The sequence below is a fragment of the Dermacentor andersoni genome, chromosome 1 (assembly GCF_023375885.2).
Source record: "Dermacentor andersoni chromosome 1, qqDerAnde1_hic_scaffold, whole genome shotgun sequence".
In the NCBI taxonomy this organism is placed as follows: Eukaryota; Metazoa; Arthropoda; class Arachnida; order Ixodida; family Ixodidae; genus Dermacentor; species Dermacentor andersoni.
The window spans coordinates 252,430,922-252,442,748 of NC_092814.1; positions in this window are offsets into that span (position 1 = coordinate 252,430,922).

Consider the following 11,827-nt stretch of genomic DNA (forward strand, 5'->3'; position numbering starts at 1 on the left):
CTGACATGCTACTCCAGGTTCTGCAGGTGATGATTACGATATATAGTGTGGTAAACACTGAACAGCACATACAGTCACATACACACATATACACTATAGAGATATTTACAAAGTTTCGTTAAGGCTCGTAGCCCGCAAGAACGTCAGGAGCGCTTTTGTGGCGCGTAACGCGGAGGCGGTGCTTTACCGCATCTCGAGGAATAAAGCAAGGACGAAAGAAGTAGAGCAGGGACGGTCACTACGAGTCACGCCACTAAATGAATGTTAAAAAGTAAGAAATGAAGTCCGAGGTCTTGTCACTGGAAAATAAAGAAAACTAACCTACAAGCGGGAAGCCGTGTTAGTTTCTTCTAGGAAAGTATCAGAGAATTCGCCGGCAGCCTTAGGCAAGCCATACTTGTTTAGCAACTGGAAAATATATTGCGCATACCTTCGTGCGTTCGCTCAGGAACTGGTTCCGACTGCGCAACAAACGCAGGTCTCCTGCAGGAGAATTATTAAGAGGGGTCTTCCCTTGCATTCGTTTTTCTCCCTGTAGATCTTAAAGAACTGCGGTTGTCCCTTGATATTCGAACGGAACCAATATTCCAGACATAAAATAGTCAATTCTCGAATCGTGTATCGTTTCATTTTCCTCGAATCGTTTCGTTCTCGTTTCGGGGATTCCCTACTCGAAGTTATCATATATTCGTTTCTTGCGAGTATATATATATGGACGAGAAGGAAGGGAACCGAGGGGCCTGATTTTCATTAATCATACGAAGCCAACAAAGACACCAAAGACAAGATATAGGAAATTACTTGTACTTACTAATTGAACTAACTAAACGAATGGAAATAAAACTGGATGAAAAAACTATATATATATATATATATATATATATATATATATATATATATATATATATATATATATATATATATATATATATATATATATATATATATAGCATCATTGTAGCATCATTGTCCTGGAAGTTTTCTGCTTCATCGTCGAAGTTTCGTGCCGGAGCTAAGTTCGTCGCCATTGTCGTGGTCGAAGGCGTTAGAGCGCGGTCCATTCCTGTAATGATAACCACTTGGCCAAGACGTCCTCTGTCAGGGCGCAGCCAGTGCATTTATAAAGTACCTAAAAGCCGGGCGACTTCTTGTAGGCGTCATGTATACATGTGCGATCAGGCGCAATGTATCGGACTTTACTGGAAGAAAGAATGTCTTAGTAAAAGGGATATCTATATACACTACTAACTTAGTGCGCTGGCCGACCATCAGTTTTCACTTGAGACAATATTTGCACCATGGCCACTTATGGGCCCTGGAAGGACAGATTTCATTGCAGCGAAAAACTGAAGTATGGACGTTTGCTCAATATATCACAGGAAACTATGCGCAGTGGCTAGGGTTCGTTGTTGTTTTGTCTCTATCTGTCTCTCTCGTATGTGTGAGTGTTCGCGAGTGCTAAAGTGCCCTTTTTCTTATTATATCCTATGTTATTCATCCTACTTCACTTATTTCTCTTAGCAAATTCACAATTTCCCTATGTATGAAATGGAGTAGCCGGAGGCCATACTGCTTCACTCCTTCTTCAAGTGGACCCAATTTAACCCTACCTACCTACCTGGCAGATCACGGGGAAGAAATTGTGCAGTTGAATAATCGCTATTGGTGTCTTTTCGCGTACACCAGGGCTGGTAGGCATTGTGTCCATTCAGGTAACGTTTGACAGCCTTGTTTTTCCTCTCTTTTTCCTTTGTATCTGTTTTTATGTGATCACACATGTATAATAAATTGATAATAGTCGTAATAATAAAAATTATAAGAAGAGTAAACAACATCCTTCCTTGATATTTTCTTTCTCTGCCTCCTTATCCGTGTTTGGCGTCGCTCTCTCCCCGAGCAAACTGAGCCGTTGCTGGAGACTACGTAATGACAATTGGTGACTTGGTAGGCGGATCCTGGCGCTAGTACACGATATGCGGTGCTCACAAAGGTGGTTTGTAACGCGGGTCGATCCTGGAGTGAGTCCAATGAAAAGCGTGGGTGGATTGATCCTGATGATGCTAACGCATTGCAGACCCACAGGTGTACAATGTGGACCTTTGTCTATTTCTCTGGATTTGGCTCTCGTGTCTGGCGCCGTAGACGCAGCGGGGGTCCTCTCACAGAACTACCGTGCTCGCGTCTGAGTGGCGTGGTTAGAGAGAGAGAGAGAAAGAGAGAGAGAGCTTGCATTGAGGAAAAGCGCTGTTTGGATACGCGTTGCGATGCGGAGGAAAGACTCGTAGCGGCGCGGAAAGTGGCGTGGAGAGGGAAATACCTGCGGTCGCAAGGCGGTTGCAGGAACAGCTGTGACGTTAAAGTGGAGGAGTTTGGAGAGGAAACACTTGCGTTGTGGAGCTGGTCCTTAAGTCCCAAATGGTGTTCGTATAGTCCAATACGACCCTAAACGACATTTACCAACGCCCCGCATAGGAGGTGCAATTGATCCTGGCTTTACAAGAACTGCAGACGTGATGAGAGCGTAAACATCAAGCGTTACGTTTCTAACATTTTGGGTGCATGCTCTTCTACATGCAATGATACAGGCACCGCGAGACCGACCGCGTCTAGCTATTGAAAGTATGCTCGATTGTGGAACAGTGACGATCGCTCACTTCTTTTGAGGAATAATGAACACTACTTAATTCAGTCTCACGTATTCTTTCATTGCAAGCAATGTTATCAGATGCATGGAATCAACGTTAGCCTTTAACGAAAATATGGATTTTACATAGTGTAACATAGTATCTAAAACGTAGCATTACAACGTCATGCAATATCAGCGCTAACGCAAGCATCCACATCGAAAAAGCTTGGGAAGCGCGTGGGAAGAGCATTTTCTTTTTCTTTCGAAAAAAATTGTTTCACGAAATGATGATCCGAACTTTACGAGTCATGATGACGTCACAATATCACCAAGACTATACATTACTATCGGTCTGCAGCTATTTCAGCCCGCTGCACGTGTTCCGATCCAACCGGGACGGTGGCGCACTTCAGGGAACTGCGGATAACCGGCAGCCACGTGGCGAGGGGTCAGCTCAGGGGAGTTCTCGAGGGGAGGTAATTGGCGGAACCTCCCCATGCGCTTTTCGAGACACCAGACAATGTGCTACACGCACGCGCCACCCGGGCCAGCTCAGAGTTCGACGAAGCAAGCTTCGTGCGCAGCACGACAACGCCGCCCTGTTCGGCTATGAGTGGGGGAGTTGCCGCGGGAACGCCGTCGAGTGCTCCTTCCCATGCACTTTTCGAGACACCAGACAATGTGCTACCCGGGCGCGCCACCCGGGCCGGCCGGCTCCGAGTTCTACGAAGCCCCTCTGACGTCGGCTCCGGACCATTGCACCTATGTGTGTGTGTGTGTGTGTGTGCGTGTGTGTGAGCCCTCATCCTCCTCCAAGTCGAGAGCCCGCCTCCTCCAAAAGGGCGGGTCATCTTCAATGACGTCGAACTGTGACGTCGAGCAGAGTGCTTATAAGCAGCGATTGTCGGCTGCTAGAGGGTGCTCGTTGTCGTGCTCGAAATGTACTCGTGGGCTGTGTGCTCGTAAGCTGTTTGCTGTATGCTCGTCTTGCGGGCTCCATTTGGGAGTCACGCTAGACTGTCGATGTATCTCATGTTCAACTGTAAATAACATGTAAATAAATCCTGCTCTCCTAAGTCCAGACGAAGAGTCAAGCTCCTTCCTACAGCTTCGACTGCCAAATCTTACATCTGAATGGCAGCGGTGGGATCGGCCTACAGCTCGTAGATCGTCCGACAACTCTAACAAATGGTGGCAGCGGCGAGATCGTCCGACAAATCTGACAGTGCCAAAACCACTTTCTGATTATCAGGCACGCCGTAGTGGAGGACTCCGGAAAATTCGACCACCTGGGGTTCTTTTACGTGCACCTAAATCTAAGTACACGGGCGTTTTCGTCCCCATCGAAATGCGGCTGCAGTGGCCGATATTCGATCCCGCCACCTCGTGCTCAGCAGCCCAACACCATAGCCACTGAGCCACAGTTATACATAGACGAATTGTCACATACACATGCATGATGTTGAGTGTTTAGCGCATGCAAACGCACGAATGTTGTGTACAAATGGTTATCTTCCATTGACAACTTACATATTAATGCATTGATAGCATGAGATGATGTATCTAAACAAAATTCACATCTATACTCGAGAAAGCACAAGCAGAAATCACAAGTACCTGGATACTAGATACATTCAATTAGTGCACCTTTGATGGCCTGAGTGCGAGAACCACGCTGGGTGTAAAAGGAGCCATATGCGCCCATCATTCACCGACAGGAAATGACATGACCACTGCCGAAGAAACTCATCTTCCCCTAACGCCGCCGCATGTGGCAGCGCGGAGGTAGGCGAGGCGTTCTGCTGCCTTTGCCGCCGCTCGCTCGCTTTATACGATTTCTCAACACTCGCTATGGCGCATATCGCTGAATTCCAGCCGGCCGCTTTTACTTCTACCAGAGGTAGTGGAGTTGTTACTACAGTCTTACCCGCCCCCGGCAGGGGCGTAGCCAGGGGGGGGGGCTTATGGGGCTTCAGCGCCCCCCCCCCCGAAATTTTTTCGTGCTGTCCATGCACCGCCGACCAAAGCAACCGCCGGGGTCGGAAATCATTCTGGATTTTGTCTAGAATGTCTTTTTCACGATCTAAAAGACATTTCACCACGAACATTGCGAACTCGGGCTGGATTTCGTGGCAACACCCATGCACCGGAAGTCGCATAACCCCAAGCAGCCCCATCCAAGCACAAAGTTTCAAGGGCGTTTCGATGGCGAGCGGCCTCGCCGCGGCATCTCGCCGAGGCCGCGGAATCTATGGAGCGCATGGATGTCGATTCGGAAACTTTATGGGTATAAATCTCATAAACCCTTGATCTGAAAGGTGCATTGACATTTACAAAGTTGTGCTTTAGATCTTCAATTGGAGAACTTTGTGGGTTTAATGTTGTTATAAACATTTGAGGACAAAGGTCTATTGACTTTTCTAAAGTCTTACATCGGAACATACAACGAGACAAGCCAAATCAACATGCTAGCAGACATGTTGACAAAGCACGCAGCGAGGTCCGATCAGACGAAGCGTTCTGGTGGTTCATTTGTGCCGTCATGTCACATAAAAAAATATCAACATTTTTTTTTTCACCTACGCCAGAACATCCATGTCAAGACACTAAACCCAGCCTAGGTAACTACGTTCTTAATTATTTTTTCTACTTTGACTTTTATTCGCAAGGACACATTGAGCCGCTTCAATTTTTTTTTTTTTTGTTCTCGCTACTCTACTCGCGGGCTGCCAAAGCCAGCCAGTGCGCGTACGCTTTTCTCGTATTGCCGCGACTACCGCGCGGCGCACTTTGGTGCGCGTTCGGTTTGCTCTGGCCGAGTGGATTTTCGCCTGGCAGAGTTTTGGACGCTTTCTGACTAGCAGACAAGAAAAAGAAACAGTGGTCGCTCGCCGCCATCACTATGGGGATTCGACGAATTGCACTGCGTTCGCTTGTGCGCAACCTCTCCAGAAAGTTTTGTCGGGTCGGTGTAGGATACCGAGCACTATGCCTATGGTTGTCGGTGGACCAATCGTCTGACGTTTTATTCGATATTCCTTCGGTAGCCACATTAGGTGCCTAAAGTGGGCATTCGATTGTGGCCAACATACTTTCCTATGCATTTTTTTCATTTCGCGGTGCCCTCGCCCCACAGAAGGAAAAAAAATACATTGTTGCGACGCAGCGAATTGTCGCATGGTGAAAGTTCGATTTTATTACTTCTTCTTTTGCTGAAAGTAATGGAGCACGGGACGCTTCATTTAGCAATTGCTCTTATTATATTATTGCGATATCAAATATATGGACACTACAAGCGACTTCCTGCCGTCGCCGTCGCCCTCATGTTTCGTATAAAGTCCAAGAGCGATAACATCGTGACCGCGCGCCGCATGCTGTATGTGCGAATGAAGGCGTAAAAAAAGGGGTGGTGGTGGAATGGGTGAGCCGAACATGGTGAATCAGTCTTGTGTGCGCAAAGGAAAGGAGAGGAAAAGAAAGGAGTCTTGTGTGCGCATCGTCAGGGGCCATTACTGATAAAATTTGCTAAATCTTGAGACACTATCAATTGTTTCCGATATTTTGAAACGCCGGAACAGCTGCGTGTCGCAATCAAGGACAAACGACGTGGAAAATCGACGAATGGGGTCATCTTGTTCCACGACAATGCTCGTCTCCAAGTCGCTGATGTGGTTAACAGAAAACTGGCAAAGTTCAAATGTGAAACGCTGCAACATCCGTCATACAGCCCAGACATGTCGCCTTGCGACTTCCACATTTTGGGGCAACCGAAAAAACAGCTCAAGGGAACCAGATTCGTGTCGGACGATGACGTGAAAGAGTCAGTTGCAGACTTTTTGAAGCGGCAACCCAAGGAGCTTTATGAGACGGGGATCACACGACTCGTTAGTCAATGGGACAAATGTCTAAATACTCATGGAAGCTTCATTTAAATAAAGTACCCTGTTTGTTATATATTCGCATTGGCTCACTTTCATTTGTCTCGCCCTCGTATATCTTGCAGAACTCATGCTTCTTATACGTGCTCTCTGTTGGGACTATAATTTCGGTGCAATTACTCACAATTTAACGACCGGTGACAACTGCTCCTGCGTAATACATTGGAACAAATGACAGCGTCATTGAGATTTTTCACTGGCCGTCGCATATGGACAAGAATGTAAACACGGTTCTTGAATGACAAAGTTTCATTAACGTATTTGTCCTCAACTTGGTCGTTTCATAGCCTTTTCATTTTTCATATCAGCGGCATGCACTGCTTTCCTGGTTTCGAACTGATATAGTTCTAAAGTTCGTGTGATATTTTCTTTGCCTATTAAATAGACAAAAAACATGGAAGCATTGATATCAGTCATCTTGGGCACAATTTTTGGCACATACGAGTATATTCTTTTATGAAAAAATGCATATTTTACTTGTTTTGACAGTGCGTAGTGTTCAAGAATTCGTTTGCAGCATCTTTGGCAATGACAATGCAGTTCATGTATGTTCATGTATTTGATCCGTCGACAAATTGTTTAAGAGGAAGTTTTAGCTCGGTCCCAACTCCGACGTGGCCTATTCAAATTCAAGTAAAACGCAGAAACGCTTTTCTGAGAAAATCCCTGACTCACTTTTAATGAAATTTGTTGCATTTGAGAGAGAAAGTTAAATTCTAGTGTCTGTTGGAAGCGGAATTGCGATTTAGGGCCTGAATTTTGTTTAAAATATTTTGAAAATTCGGAAGTTCGAAAAAGTAGAAGCACCACGTTTGCAAACTAATAGCTATGCATTGTTGGAATCGCAGCGCTGACACCCGTTGTTGCAAATGGGTCGCAAGCCCCAAGGGTAGCGTTGGCCTGGCGGCCTGGGGCACAACTGGAAGCATCCGAAGGTCCCGGCAAAGCATGAGTCGACTGCTAACAGAACAACTTGTTTATTCTAGCATCGCAAAGAGCGGCCGGTCAGGTCGACCGAAGTGGAGAGACGGGAGAGCACGTAACTCTACGGAAGAAATCGGAGCCTCCCTCTTGGTGTCCGGGGGCAGCTGCTCTTATACTCTCGGAGTCGAGGGCAAGAGGAAGGCCTCGTGACGAGGCCACGTGACGGCGGGGCACGGACAGGCTGAGAGACACGTTGAGACGAGTGTAGTGACGCATCCGCCAAGCCGGCGCCGGTCAGACCTCCTCGCTTCACACTTGGGGAGCTCCTCTCCCCGGCTGCCGCGCTTTGACAAGCGTGGGCACCAACATGCACACACACACACACGCACACTTGAAGACACGTGGCACTGAAACATGCCTGGACGCGCGTGGCGGGGAGGCGTATCGGCGGCGCTGAACGGGCCAAAAGGTGCGCCGCTTTGAACGAAGCCCCGGCGTCCGTTGCATCCGCGCCGGCTATACCGCGCGTGGTAGGCGAAACGTAACAGACCGCCCTGCCGGGGGAAGGAGATCCCGATGGTCAGGGGACTGCATCCGCTGTCCGGAGGGATGTCGCTCGATGATGCTCATAACCGAAGTCGGGCGTCCGTCGGCGTTTCTTGAGCGCAGCGCACAGAGAAGGCCTCGTTCTCTCGTTCAGGTTCACACAGGACACTGCAAAGTGACTTCGGGAGAGTTGACATTTTTGTTCTCGTTCCCGGCAAGCGTTAGAACTACGCCGAAACTCAACCGCTCAGTCAGCAAGCACGAAACAACCCTCACCAAGTCCTGCCAGGCTCTTTCCCCTTTTTTACCACTGCCTAGTTCCTTACAGTAGCCTAGCAGCACTCAGAACGCGTCCACAAATTGGAAAATTGCACTAGAAAGCACGTCATCACTTTGAAACACTACACAAAAGCAATATGTTAAAAATCCTGCCTCAGGAAGAAAAACATCAGTAACAAATAACTTTGAGGCTGATTCTTACGTTAGGGGCTTCGACTTAAGCCATCGGCGTTACCGTTGAGACTCCCCTTTTTGTAACGTGCCTCAAAGGAATGTTGTTGCAAAGCGAGGCTCCAGCGCAGGAGGCGGCCATTTGTGGAAGAGATGGTCTGCAGCCATTGGAGAGGGCAGTGATCCGTCTCGAAGCATGCGAAGCGGAGATCGCAGCGAGCGACCGTACACTAGCTCAGCTGGCGAAAACACCGTAGCCGCATGCGGCGCGGTCCTTAATGCTAACTTCACCCCAGGCAGACACAGCTCCCAGTCAGTTTGCTCAAACCACAATGCTCTCAACACGCGCTTCATGACGGAGTGGAGCTTCTCAACGGAATTCGACTGTGGGTGGTACACTGAGCTGTGTAACAGCTTTATCCCGCACCTTTCGAGAAAGGCTGTCGTCAAAGCGCTCGTAAACACCGTGCCCTGATCTGACTGGATTTCCGCAGGAAAACCAACTCGCGCAAATATCGACAGTAGGGCATTGACTATCTCAACTGAGCTGAGTTCTTTAAGCGGCACTGCTTCAGGGAACTTTGTCGCTGGGCAGATCACAGTCAAAATGTGTCTGTACCCCGTGGCTGTTACCGGCAGAGGTCCCACTGTATCAATAACGAGCCGTCTAAAAGGCTCCGTAATGATAGGTACCAACTTCAACGGCGCCCTCGATTTGTCCCCTGGTTTGCCCACCCGCTGACAGGTGTCACATGTCCTCACAAACTGGTCTGCGTCCCGAAAACACCCTGGCCAATAGTACTCTTGCAAGAGACGGTCCTTAGTTTTCTTAACTCCTAGGTGTCCGGACCACGAACCCCCATGCGACAAGCGCAACAGATCCTGACGATAGCATTGAGGCACGATCAGCTGATCGAACTCCACTCCCCTGCGGTCTAGATACTTCCGGTACAGGACCCCACCTCTTTCCACAAAACGAGCATTTTTCTTGGCGATACCTTCCTTGACATTGCAGCGTATGTTTTCTAGGCTGCCATCCTTTTTTTGCTCGGCTATCAAAGCCGACCGGCTGACTTTTAGCAACCTATTAAGTCCGTCTGACGTAGGCGCGATGAGCAAATCTGCAGATAGCTCTTCTAACTTTCCCGTGTCGGGCATTTCCTCTCCAGTATCTGGTGCCTTCAACGCTACAGGCTCAATTTTATTCAGTTCGGACGTGCTCTGAATATCAGCTTGCTGCGCCTCTGATCCTTTCTCATTGTTCGACAACGTCGGCCCCGCAACTACCGCCTTTGCAGCGAGCTCCCGAACCTTCGATCTGGTTAAGGCCTGAACGCTAGCCTCACCAAACAAAAGCCCCTTCTCGCGCAGGAGGTGATCGGACCTGTTCGAAAATAGGTACGGGTACTGGGGGGGCAGCATAGATGACACTGCGGCCTCCGTCTCAAGCGCTCCGAAAGGTCCTTCAATAAGCACTTTTGCTACGGGCAGACACACGCTATGAGCTTCCACGGCTTGCTTGATCCATGCGCACTCGCCCGTGAACATATCGGGTTCTACGTAAGAGGGGTGAACTACATCCATTGTAGCTGCGGAATCGCGAAGCACTCGGCACTCTTTCCCGTTCACGAGGAGGTCTCGCATGTAAGGCTCGAGAAGCTTCATGTTCTCGTAAGTGCTGCATAATGACAAAAACACGACTTTTGTTTTTGTTTCTGGACACTGCGCCGAAAAGTGACCCGGCTTCTGGCACGTATAACACACGCGCGCTTGCCTCGCCTCGAACCGCTTTCTGCGTTCGGCTTCGGCTGCCGCCGTCTCCTTACGTTCGGTCGGACACTGCGCCGAAAAGTGACCCGGCTTCTGGCACGTATAACACACGCGCGCTTGCCTCGTCTCGAACCGCTTTCTCATGGGTGTGAACTTCGGCCTCTCAAACTTGGAGCCAAATTCACCCTTTTGACCGTCTTTAGCTCCGCGAGCCCGACGCGTCACAAACTCCTCGGCTAGCTCAGCGGCTCTAGCCACCGTACTAACGTCTGGCCTATCCAAGACCCAGTACCGCTCGTTCTCAGGTAACCGACTATAAAACTGTTCCAGCCCGAAACACTGCAGAACTTTCTCGTGGTCACCAAACGCTTTCTCTTCTTTGAGCCACTCCTGCATGTTTGACATTAGCCTGTAGGCAAACACTGTATACGACTCACTTCTGCCTTTCTCATTTTCCCGAAACTTCCGACGGAAAGCCTCCGCTGACAGCCTGTACTTTTTTAGCAGACTCGATTTCACTTGGTCGAAATCCTCTGCCTCCTCTCTCTTCAAGCGAGCGACTACGTCGGCCGCCTCGCCGGGTAACTAAGTGAGCAAGCGCTGTGGCCACGTTTCCCGAGAGAACCCCTGCTTCTCGCACGTTCGCTCAAAGTTATCCAGGAACAAACCAATGTCCTCTCCAAGCTTAAACGGCCGCATCAGGTCAGTCATTTTGAACAATACTCGTTCTCCTGCACCGCGTGCCTGACTTCCATTACGAGCGCGTTCTATCTCTACCTCGAGACGCTTCATTTCCAAAGCGTGTTGACGGTTGCGCTCTTTTTCTTTCTCTTGTTGCTCTCGCTCTTTCTGTTCTTTAAGTTCGCGCTCCTGTTTCTCTTTTTGCTCTTTAAGGTCGCGCTCCTGTTTCTCTTTTTGCTCTTTAAGTTCGCGCTCATGTCTTTTTGCCCTCTCCTCAATGGTCTCAAGGCATTCCGACAGCTCGTCATCCTCAGCTTTTAACTCAAGAATAGCCCTTAGCAGTTCTGGTTTTCTGAGTTTGTCTGAGACATCCAGACCCAACTCTCTTGCAAGCTCCAGCAATATCGGTTTGCGCAACGACTTCAAATCCATGGCTGCTCTGAATGCTGCTTTCTCTACTGCCTACTATTGTCTTGCCGCAAACTAACCCGGCAGCAACGACAACCACAATTACCAGCTCTGTTTCTGACACTAACAAAAGCCTGGCAAAACTCAGAAGAAGAAAGTCCCGCACTCACCAAACCTCGCAGCCAAGAATTCAGCGCAGTCGTTCCGCTGCAGGCAACCAGTCATCACACAGGGCTCGTTGCACTGCTCCCGGATGTTCGTTGTGCTGCTCAGCATACAGTCAACTGCATATCTTCGCTGCTGGCCTCCGTTGTCGCGATCTCACCGCTGGCAGACAGTTGTTGGAATCGCAGCGCTGACACCCGTTGTTGCAAATGGGTCGCAAGCCCCAAGGGTAGCGTTGGCCTGGCGGCCTGGGGCACAACTGGAAGCATCCGAAGGTCCCGGCAAAGCATGAGTCGACTGCTAACAGAACAACTTGTTT